Source organism: Eptesicus fuscus, chromosome 2, assembly GCF_027574615.1.
Source record: "Eptesicus fuscus isolate TK198812 chromosome 2, DD_ASM_mEF_20220401, whole genome shotgun sequence".
In the NCBI taxonomy this organism is placed as follows: Eukaryota; Metazoa; Chordata; class Mammalia; order Chiroptera; family Vespertilionidae; genus Eptesicus; species Eptesicus fuscus.
This window is the reverse complement of record NC_072474.1, coordinates 56506395-56518713: the sequence shown is the minus strand read 5'-3', so window position 1 is coordinate 56518713 and position 12319 is coordinate 56506395.

The window sequence follows — 12319 nt, the reverse complement described above, 5'->3', positions numbered from 1 at the left end:
AAATAAAAGACTAGTGGGCCTGGAGAGATGAGATCAGAGTGCAAGTATAATGTAGAGCCTTGAAGGTTATTATAAGGAGTTTGGATATTAATCTATTTGCAATGGGAAGCCAAGGAAATTTTCACCTTTGTGTTTCCATATGAAATGATGACTCTGGTTCCTGAGTGAAGACTAAAGTCAATTGAAGAAAAGTAGTAAGAAAGGAGACAAGAGGTTGTTGAATACACCAGGGAAGAAAAGCGAAGGGTATGAATTTTTCATATAATTTTGATATTGAATTAAGAGAATTTGCTCATAAATTGGATGTGAATGATGAGACAAAGACAGAAATATAAAAATGTCTCAGATTCTAGGCAGAAGCTATGGCATGTTGATGAGGCATTCAACAACATTGAGAAAAATGCTATCAAGTTTTATAATAAAGTTGATACACTGATGTTACCTGACAATGAAAAATTCCAAGGATATTCTTAAGGAAAATATTTTCTTTTTTGGGTCAGCTTTTCACTATTTAGATCATCAAAAGTAGTCTACTATATATTATCTGATAGATTCATTTATTGTTCATTTTCTAGTCTATTATGAAATACTTTCTTTTGAAACATGAGACATCTAATATAAAATAAATATGTGAGATCTGAAGGAGGAATGAAAAATTCATACCTGTCTCACACCTATTTCTCACTCTATTTTTTCTTCAAGTCTGAGCAAAACTTTTTTTTATATCTGTTGTGTTGTAATTAATATAAAACTATTGGAACAGTTTATAAAACTTCAAAATATCAAGTTTCGCTGAGTTACAAATCCTGAGAAATAGATTATTGAAATTACATTACATTAAGTTAGAAATCTAAAGAAGACATTAGCTATTAATGCCAAAAGTTAATTTGACAATATATTTTACATTTCTCTGTCTAGCCAGCCTAGCACAGATAGCCCCAATGATTCTGACCTCCTAATATCCATACTCTTCTATAGTCAGTCCCCTCCAACAAATGTCTCAGGGCTGGTTTCTGTTACCAACAGAAGATGCTAGGAGTGATATCATGCCGCTTCTGAGAGGAGGTCATTGAAGGCATTGTGGCTTTTCCTCTTTCATGAATCCGTATTTCTGGGAAAATGAATTGTCATGCAGTAAGAAGTCCACCCCAGTGAGATACTGGTGTCTGGAGCTAGTCAGAAACTAAGGCATCCTACCAATAACCAGGTGATTGAACTAGGAAACAAATCCTCCAGCCTTCAACAAGCCTTCAGATGACTACAGCTGTGGCCAACATCTGGACCAAAACCTCATGAGAAAATCTGAGCCCCAATTACCAGATAAGCTGCTTCCAAATTCCTAGCTTAAAAAGGCTGCGAGATAATAAAGACAGTTTTTAGGTAAATTGTCATATTCTCGACTAAGTTAGAGAAAAAAAAATGACTTTTTTTGAGATTAAAGTCTATTGAAATTATGTCAAATATGTTATTTTATTTCTTTGAGACTTCTGGTTAATTCCTGTTTGTTTTTTTTTATAGTGTATAATGAAGGGGAAATAAGGGGGCAAAGAAGCCAGGCTCACAGATGAAAACGTACCTTTGAGGAGGGATGGATGGAGCAGTTGTCTAAGAAGGATATATTAAGATTTTCAATACAATTGTGAAAAGTCAAAGAAAGGGACAGTGCTGCTTGGGTTGGATAATAATAGTTCAACTGTCTTATCAAAGAAATTGAAAAACTGGGGATAGAGAGAAGAAATGAGACAAATTGCAGAACGAGTAGTAGGGTAGATTTGGAAGCCTGTTCTGCCAACACCAGATCCACGAGATACTCTATCATGAACAAGAGCAATTTTGGAAAACATGTGGCATAATCTCATTGGGGAAAAAAATCACAGTGGAGAGATTTGCACAGTAAAGAAACCTATTTATCTTACTCTCACCCTCTGTGTTAGTCTACTTGGACTGCTATGGCAAAGTACCATAAAGTGGGTGACTTAAACAATAGAAATTTATTTTCTCATTCTTCTGGAGTCTAAAAGTCCAAGATCAAGGTGTTGGCAGGCTCGGTTGCTGACTGATGCCTCTCTCGTTGGTCTGCAGATGATTGCCTCCTCATTGTGCACTCACGTGGCCTTTTCTCTGTGGGCTCTCATTCCCTGGTGTCTCTTTCAGTATGGCCTAATCTCCTTTTCTTATAGGGACACTAGGCTTATTGGATTAGAGCCTACCCCCATGACCTCATTTAATCTTAATTACCCTTGTAAAGGTCCTTATCTCCTCAGGGGGCCACAATTCAGTCCATAATACCCACTTTTCCCAACATGATTTGACTACAGTAATCTGTACTCAGATGAAAGGGCATTTCTGATGTTTAAGAATTCATCAAATTGGTTCCCAAAGTTTCGTTTGGGAAAAACAAAAGTAATCCTTACCCTAAAATATTCTCTAATAAACCAGTCACTTAAAAGTCACCGTCTACACCAATAGTACGCCTTGCTTAACAGGAGAATTTATGCCTGCCCATCGTGATCAGCATGTCAGTCCCCTAGCACAGTCAGGAAAACAGAAATCACGCTGCTCATTTCAAACAGGTGGAATTCAAACCAGAGAAGTATTTCCAAACTGTTGAAAGGACTACCAGAGCAAAGGCACATCAGGGGTCATGGGAGGAGCCAATGAAAGAAAGGTATCAGTGAGAAGCTGCCACACTCCTGTTCTGCAACCCACAAACCTGCAATTGCTGCTACATTTAATAGACTTTGTTATAGGTGGTTTTGGGTCCACCCCACCTCCATCCCCTCCCAAACCTCGCCCAAATACAACCAGAGAGTGTGCTACCTCTACTCAGGCTGCAGGAATCCAAACTTACCCAACCTCCTGCTGCCACAGGGCAACCTCTAGCAACCACCGACAAGAGAGAAGACAGACAGTTCCCTCCTCTTTCTGCCTTGTGATTTCCTACCGCTATTTCCTATTGGAGGTGCCCAGAGGAAGCCCTCAGCAAGCCAGACTGGGAAATATAGTTTGAGACTCCCAGCCCAGCAGTTTGAGGTTGACAGACACAGTAGTGGCACAATATATGGCTGATTGATTGTGTTGTACAGTTAAACAAAACAAATACAGTGCAATCCTTGCAAACAAAATGAAAATGATGCAATGACTGATTGAATATCAAAAAATTAAGAAACATATAAGAAAGCTGATTTAGTTTTCAGATATTTCTGCAAAAATGATCCCCTTCACAGGTTTTTATTAAAGCAAATATGACGTTCAGGATGTGATCTCATACTACTTGGTAGTTTTAGTAGGAAACTTATGAAAAAAATTAAAATGTTATCATTTATTTTAAAAACTAGGAGCCCGGTGCATGAAATTCGTGCACTAGGGAGGGGTCCCTCAGCCAAGCCTGCCCCCTCTCACATACTGGGAGCCCTCAGGGGATGTCCTACTGATGGCTTAGGCCTGCTCCCTGTTGGAGCAGTCTGGCCTCCCTTTGCGGGAGGCAACCGGGCTGATCAGGGGAAGGCGCCAGCCCCATCACCCCGCTACTGCAGCCACTGCCAGTCACCACAGCCACCAAGGTATTTTCATCAACATGGACTCCAGTCCCTTCACCATGAAAAAATGACAACTTTCTTTAGGAATTTTCAAGATGTGCCTTTCATAGGATATGACATTTCTTTCTTTATTTTTCTTTTTATCCTCACCTGAGGATATGTTTCCATTGATTTTTCCCCCACCCCTCCCATGGCAGGCTCCCATGCCCCTTCCCAAGCCTACAGACTCTACCCCAGGCTTTAGGCTTGGCAAGTGGGCAAACCTTGCCCCTTCAATGATAGGCTCGGACCTTTCCCAAGCTTACAGCCTCTGCAACAGGCTGTAGGCTTGGCAAGCGGGCACCTCCCGCCCCTTTAATCCCAGGCTCGGCCCCTTCCCAAGCCTACAGCTTCCGCCCCAGGCTGTAGGCTTGGGAAGCGGATACCCCCGTCCCCCAAGCCTAAAGCCTCTGCGGGATGGCCGGCTGGGAGTGACCTGGGTGCTGAGGAGGTTCCCAGGACCCAGGTATGTATGTAAATTAACCACCATCTTTATTGGGTTAATTTGCATACTCACTCTGATTGGCTGTGTGTGTGGCGGAGGTATGGTCAATTTACATGTTTCTCAATTATTAGGAAAGATTAGTACATTTTAATACTAACCAAAATTTTATTAAATAGACTAGTAGCCCGGTGCACGAAATTCATGCACATTGAAAGGGAATTAATTAGATGAAATATTTTAATATTGCTATTTGCCCTTTCTCTATAATAAAAGTGTGAGAGATAAAAGGAAATGAGTACAATGTATATGAAAATAATACATAAATTTATTAATAAGTAAACAATAACAAAATGATATAACAATAACAAACTGATATAACAATAACAAACTCGTAATATAAAAACAACATTGATGCAAATAATGATTGATAAAGTGATTAAACTTATTCTAATATCTTCCTGTATACCACATTAAGAGTAAAAACACTTTCAGAGTGCTTGACTAATTTCCCTTGAGATAAAGTATTTACAGCTTTAACTTTAACGTAACATGCTCTTTGAACTCAAGAGAAAGCAACAGCCGTAACTGGTTTGGCTCAGTGGATAGAGCGTCGCCCTGTGGACTGAAAGATTCCAGATTCGATTCCGGTCAAGGGCATGTACCTTGGTTGCGGGCACATCCCCCGTAGGAGGTGTGCAGGAGGCAGCTGATCAATATTTCTCTCTCATCGATGTTCCTAACTCTATCCCTCTCCCTTCTTCTCTGTAAAAAAAATCAATAAAATATTTTTTAAAAATACTTTTAAAAAAAGTGAGAGAGAAAGCAACATATAACTGACCATGTCCAAAAATGGGTTCAGGTAGGAATATTCCTACTCTGTCTAGAGTTTGTCCTTGTGATTTATTAATAGTCATCACAAATGCTGGCATAACAGGAAAATATCTTCGAATTAATTTAAATGGGTGGCCAGTGTCAAATGGGGACAAATCAATTCTTGGAATCAGAACAATCTCTCCCTCTGCAGATCCTGTTAATATTTCAGCTTTGATAATGTTAGGTTGCAATCTTTTGATAATAAATCTGGTACCATTACAAAGACCCCATTTACTATTAAGATTTCTCAATAGCATGATGATTGCACCCACTTTCAATTTTAATTTATGACACGGCATTCCAGAAGGAGTAATACTATTAAGAAATTCAATAGGAAAATTTTCCTTTTCAGCATCATCTGTTGAGTCAATGGAATCATCACTCAAATAGGCGTGAAAATCTCCATCAAGTATATCCAAAATTTCTTCATTTAATTTTTGAACGTGCTCATTTTTTTAACAAAGAATTGCATGTTTAGATATATTTTTAATATTATCTATAGATATACTATTTCCAAAGATGGCTTAAATAATAGATCCATTAAAATCATTTCATGGGGAATTTCAATAATAGCCATTCCTAAATGAAAACTGCTATCAAGTTTGCCATCTCCAAGTTTTACTAACCATTCACTATAAGCAGAATCCTCTGATCTCATATTTGTTTTAAGAGACAAATGTCTGAAACATCCCCAAACACTACAGTACTTTAAAACTTATTTGTACTATGGCCAATCGTATAGCATGGCAACACAAAAATCCCCTCTGAAAAGAACTTTCCCACCAAATGCAACATTCAAATTAGCGCCAGCAAGAGCTTTATATGTATGGCATGTGTGCGAGTCAAAGTTTATTTTTATATTTCCAGTGCGTCATATGTACCAGTTGGTCGGACGGATGGACAAATGTCGGTCACTTAGCCTTTTATCTATACATATTATAAGTCATGATTTTAACTTTTTAAAAATTATCCTTTAATACCTCCAAAGCACAATGAGTAAGAATCTGAAGGTTTATGTGGCTTCTATTTGGTTTCTAGGACAAAGTTCTTTCCTTTACCCACCACTCACTTCTCTCCTTTTACTCTTGAATGTTAATTCCAACATAATTTTTGTAACACCTCTTGAAAAGGATCCCACCAAGTTTTTGATAGTCCACATGATAAAACTTACAAAAAAATACAGCATGAGACTTTCATTCTTTCACTAAGTTCTTCATATAACTGTAATTCCTCAGCCTCTAAAGAATGAAAAAGGAAAATAAAAGTGTCTTCTCTCATTCCAAGGCCTTTCTCAGTCAGGTAACCACAAAAAGAAGAATGAGCCTACAATTCATGCCATGTAATCTCTATCAGGCATAATTCAAATCAAATCCCATCATGCAAAGTCTGGGATAATTAAAATGTATAAGAGAACAGTGGTGACCTGGGGGAGAACTTATTTTCTAAGTTCTTATTTTCTTAAGAACTTATTTTCTTAAACCTTTTCTCCTGCTTTTGCTGACTATTCTTTTCGTTATGCTAGACTCCAAGTCCCTATTGGGGACCTGGTCAGATGGCTGTGGGTGCTAACCCACGCCACCTGGATCCACGATCGGGGACCTGGGCAGGCGGCTGCGGGTGCTAACCCATGCTGCCTGCCCTGGTCCGTGATCCGTGATCGTGGACCTGGTCAGATGGCTGTGGGTGCTTACCCACGCCACCTGGATCCGTGATCGGGGACCTGGGCAGCCTACTGCAGGCATTAACCCACGCTGCCTGCCCTGGTCCATGATCCCTGATAGGGGCTTTGAGTCAGCTGCCACTGGCGATGGCTGACTTGAAGCCCTTATCCGGGACCTTGTCAGGCGGCTGCGGGCGTTAACCCACGCTGCCTGCCCTGGTCCATGATCGGTGATGGACCTGGGCAGGCAGCTGCCCTGGTCCGAGATAGGTGATGGTGGACCTGGTCAGCCAGCTGCGGGCATTAACCCACGCCGCCTGCCCCGGTCCGTGATCGGTGATGGCGGACCTGGGCAGGCGGCTGCGGGCGTTAACCACCTGCCCCAGTCCACCATCATGGCTTGGATCTCACTGGCATGGGTGCTGCCCTCTCCCCCGCCATCTTTGCTGGTTTAACGTGTATATTTGCTTCTGATTGGCTGGTGGGCGTGGCTGGTGGGTGTGGCTGGTGGGCGTGGCTTATGGGTGTAGCGAAGGTGCGGTCAATTTGCATATTACTGTTTTATTAGGTAAGATAATGCTCCTAACTGATTTTCATTGTTTTTAATTTTATTTTATAAGATACAGGAGCAAATAAAATATTAAAATTATTTACTATGCAATTAAATTCCCTTTCTAAACGTATTCAGTTAAATTGGACTTTTCTGCTACTAAGTTTGCTGAGATAATAGGGACTTCTGTAATGCCTACCAACATGCTGCAAAAACAGTTTTCCACTAAATATATTTGAGGAACAGTGGTGTAAGAATAGCAGTCAGATTTGCCACAATGACTACTTTTATATTAACTGGAGAAATTTGGTTTGCTTTATGACTGATGTGAATTTTCAGGATACTTTTCCAGGAGTATGTGATTAGCTACAGTGGTTTTATAAGGCTAAAATATAAACTTTCTAGCCAATGATTATGATATATTTGCAATGGGCTTTGGTTCAATATTGGTATGTTTGTTGCTTATGAGTTGCTACAATTCTGTACATGCATGATTTAGAGTGAGGTTAGCCTAGAGTGTACTTTTGAAGCAATAAAATAATATTTTGTTGACTATATGTTCTTACCTTGTGTGTTTCAATGATATCCACATGATTTTTTTTTTACTATACTGCTATGAGAGGTAGGCAGATGGTTAAATAAATGCTTTGAGCATGTTAAAATTAAACCTGACATTTCTGATTACCTTGGCAGATACTCCCACTGATTTACCAGGATGAAATTTTAGGATAAATGATTTTAGACTACTTATTTTTTATATAAAGTTTAGTTTCAAAAATTTAAATTATTATTACATGAAACAATGTGTTTGTATGATGACATACCTACTAGCTAATAATATGCTTCTTGTTTTTCAAAACCATACTATTTAAAATTATGAAACTACTTTATGAGTTATAATTCAGGGTCTTAAGACAAATTAATACTCTCATAAACTTAGTAACGTTATCAAATTTATGACATTTTTAGTGAAATTCATGTGGAGTCAGATTTCTGAACTGTGACCTTTTAGCCACCCAAACATAAAAACAGACTCTTTGGTGTTTCATTCCTGAAACTATGAGTAAGACAGGTTTGATTGTGCCAAGTAACTCATTAATCATAGGAAGAATATGTAGGAGGCTTGTGGTGATCCATCTGGCAAGTGACCTAGAGGAAAAAGAAATTTGCTCGTCTCCACAGTGTCCACATTGGAAATAAGGTGTTTTATCTCTTTCTTCACAAACTCACGATCTTCCTGGAAGAAAGAAATGAACTACTTCATTTTTAGAAGAACAGAAAGAATACCAGTTCAATACCGTGAACTTTGGTAAGGCAGACAAATAATCAGACATAGGACCAGAATTACGGTATGTATAAGAATATTAACTGGCTTGGTTGTCTCATTTTGGATCAATAGTAGAGCTGCAATTAACTGGGCCAATATTTAATGGAAGATCTCTCTTTATGGTTACTGACTAGTAAGTATCTTTATAATCCCCTAAATAGCCGAAACCGGTTTGGCTCAGTGGATAGAGCGTCGGCCTACGGACTCAAAGGTCCCCGGGTTTGATTCCAGTCAAGGGCATGTACCTTGGTTGCGGGCACATCCCCAGTAGGGGGTGTGCAAGAGGCAGCTGATCGATGTATCTCTCTCATCGATGTTTCTAACTCTCTTTCTCTCTGTAAAAAATCAATAAAATAAAAAATAAAAAAAGAAAAGAAAAAATATAATCCCCTAAATATTCTCTTTTTTCTTTTTTTTTTGACACATGATGGTAGCATTAATACATTTTGAAACTTCACAATCTACTTCAAATTTCTAAGAGATAAAATACTATTAAAATAAGGGTTGATTTGTAAAAACAAGATGAAGTTTTCCATAAACATATATTAAAAGGCTGCCAAGCTTCGAAGTCAGTACTGAGGTTAAAAGGTCCTATAAAAACGTGGTTAAGAGACAGGCTCCAAGGACTAGTTTCAGTGAGTAAGTGAGTCCTAGGGTCAAATATGTAACTGTCAATGTCAGAAAAACGGTTCTGAGCTTCATGTTTGAAGTGTAGAGTGTGGCTATGCTTTTGAATTATAAATAGAAGAGAAAAGGTCTCCACCAATTTTCCTAGGGTTCAGCAGAAAATGAATGGTTGCTTATATCCAGAAGAAGAATCAAAGGCACATATTAAAGTTTGGAATCAGAGCCAGCCTCTGACCTGTAGCTGTTAATAAAAGACTTAATTTGGAAACTCTAAAGAACTTGGAATGAAGTAATTGATAATCTATTGAACAAAGAACAGAAAACTCAAGTTTGCATCTCAAACAAAAATTACAAAATTCACTAAAAAATTCTATACCATGAAATAGGATCATCTGATAAATAAAATTTAACTGGAAAGATGAAATAAATGATGGATTTCACTGAAGTGGAAATGTTGACTTTAGAGAGAAAATATAAAATTTATCTGCGGGCAAAGTGGAGAAATGAAAAAGAAAATATAGGAAAGAGATTATAATCCAAGTACCCCTACACTGATGATTATAAAGATTTCCCAAAGGAAATAATAGAGAGAATGAAGGAGAGGGAAAAAAAAAAAGAAGAAGAAAACAACTAAAATTGTTCTGTAACTAAAGAATATGATTCTTAAAACTTAAAAAAATCAGTGTCGAGCTTACAAAGCAATTTAGGAGGCTAAACACAGAATGGCATTATTATAGTCATTAAATCTCAAGATCTTTCCTACAATAACATATAGAGCATATTGGCATAATAAATCTCTGCAACCAAACTAAATGGTAAAATAACCAACACCCAAATCAGAGTGGATGGTGTCAAATCACCTACATCAGCAATATATTAACAGTGGCAGCAATTTTGTAGAAAGAAATGGAGAGATGTCAGAGGGCCTTATGACACCCCAGAAAACTAAACTTCCAGTTATGGGTTGAATTTTGTGCCCCCCAAAGCATATGTTAATATGTTAAGGCTCTACTTACCAGTATTTCAGAATGTGACCTATACAAAAACAAAACAAAACAAACAAACAAACAAAAATACACACACACACACACACACACACACACACACACACACAAGGTATATACTAGAGGCCCGGTGCACGAATTCATGCATGGGTGGGGTCCCTCGGTGTGGCCTAAGGGGATTGGGCCAAAACTGTCAGTCCAATGTTGCCTGCCACTCCTGCCTGCAGCTCCCACTCATCCCAGCCCGGCTGCATCTGCCACGGGCTCGCACCCAGTCGGTCCTGATTGGGAGAGGCTTGCGCCACCACAGAGGGGCTTGCCAGCTATGATCCCTGCGTTGGTGCCCATCCTGAGGGGAGTGAGGGGCGGGGCGGGACATGATTGGCCCTCCGGGTGGGCGGTGGGATGTCCTTGGCGGCCCGGGATCTGGATCCTTCCTGCTGACATTCACACCAGTTGTCAGGAGCCACCTGGCAGCCACTTTTGTATTATTTTTTCCTTGCTGAGCATCTAGGGAGGGGAAGCAGCCATGGTGCCCAAGGCCAACTTTCAGGAAGGTGGTGGTGCTGTCAGGATCATGCCATCAGCACCTGGTCCGTTGGTGCCTGGCTAGTTCTCTAGAGATTGTACCTGCAGGACTACTGAGGAAGTGAGTGGCTGCTGCCAGGCTAGTGGGCCGCTGGGATGGGTGGGTCAGCTGATCAGCACTCCTGCTGTTGGAGCACACTGACCACCAGGGGGCAGCTCTTGCATTGAGCATCTGCCCCCTGGTGGTTAGTGTGCATCATAGTGACTGGTCAGCCGATCGTTTGGCCGTTTGGTCGCTTAGGCTTTTATATATAGAGATGATGTTAATATGTACACATATATGTGGCTTTCCATATATAAAGTCAAGGTAAAATGAGAACCTTTTGGTAAACTGCAATCCATTATAACTGGTGTCCTTATAAAAAGAGGAAATTTGAACACAAAATTCCTGCACACAGGGAGAATGCCATGTGAACATGAAAGCAAGGATCAAGATGATGTCTCTACAAATTACATACCAGGAACTGTCAGCAAAGCATTAGAAACTAGAGAGAGGTATGGAACAGTTTCTCCCTCAGAAACTGTCCCTGCCAACACCATGATCTTGAACTTCTAACCTCCAGAACTATTGATAAGGCACAGAATTTTAGATACTTTGTATGACAGTCCCAGCAAACTAATACAGAACCAGATATTAAATTGCCAGCAACTTGTTATGAAATGTTCAGAGAATCCATCAGAGAAAAAGTCGAGCTTTTTGGTGAGTGCAAAGAGGACCACTAAAATGTCATTTGAGTCCTATAATCTCTTATTCATTGAAAAGCTTCATCCTAAGAGAAAGAATGTCCATGTGGCTTGGTCTCCTAATGTCTCCAGTTATATATTTTCAACTGTTTTTCTGCCAGAAGTTCTTCTGGTTTCTTTCTCCTGTATCACAAGCTCTGCCTGGAAAAGGCTGGTTCTCAGTCTCGTGCTCTGAACCCAGAATTGACAAGTGCCTCTGAGAGAAAAACCAAATGCAGAATTTGGCCCTCCCTTCTGGGTAATATTGTTCTTACTCATCCTGGCTGCTTGAGTAGCTCTCTGATGCCTTGAAAAAGGTGATTTTTTAAAAAATCCAATCTTTTTAAAAAAGTATTTTTATTGATTTCAGAGAGAAAGAGAGGAGAGAGAGAGAGAGAGAGAGAGAGAGAGAGAGAGAGAGAGAGAGAGAGAGAAACATCAATGATGAGACAGAATCATTGATCAGCTGCCTTCTGCATGCCCCCTACTGGAGATCAAGCCTACAACCCGGGCATGTGCCCTAACAGGAATCTGTGACCTCCTGTTTTATAGGTAAATGCTCAACTACTGAACCAAACTGGCTGGGCAAAAATCCAACCTTTTTTAGACATGCTCAGGTAGCTAAGTTGATTGGAGCATCATCCCCATACACTAAGCTTGTGAGTTCCATCTCCAATAAGGGGGTTAGAGTAGGCAGATAGAAAGAGATGAGTTGGGAGAGGCAGCTGGGGCTTGGAGGGAGTATGTATAAGACATGACAAATTGAAAATAGACCATAGAGGTGGCAGGACTCTATGTGAAGAGAAAAGATTCTGAGCCCTCTGGATGTAGTCTACCAGTGGCATAGCACCCAGGAGCCTTATAGCTTCAAGATACTTTTTTTTTTTTTTTTTTTTTTGAGATATGAGGGAGGGGATGACTTGTTCCTTGACTAGCCTAGAGGT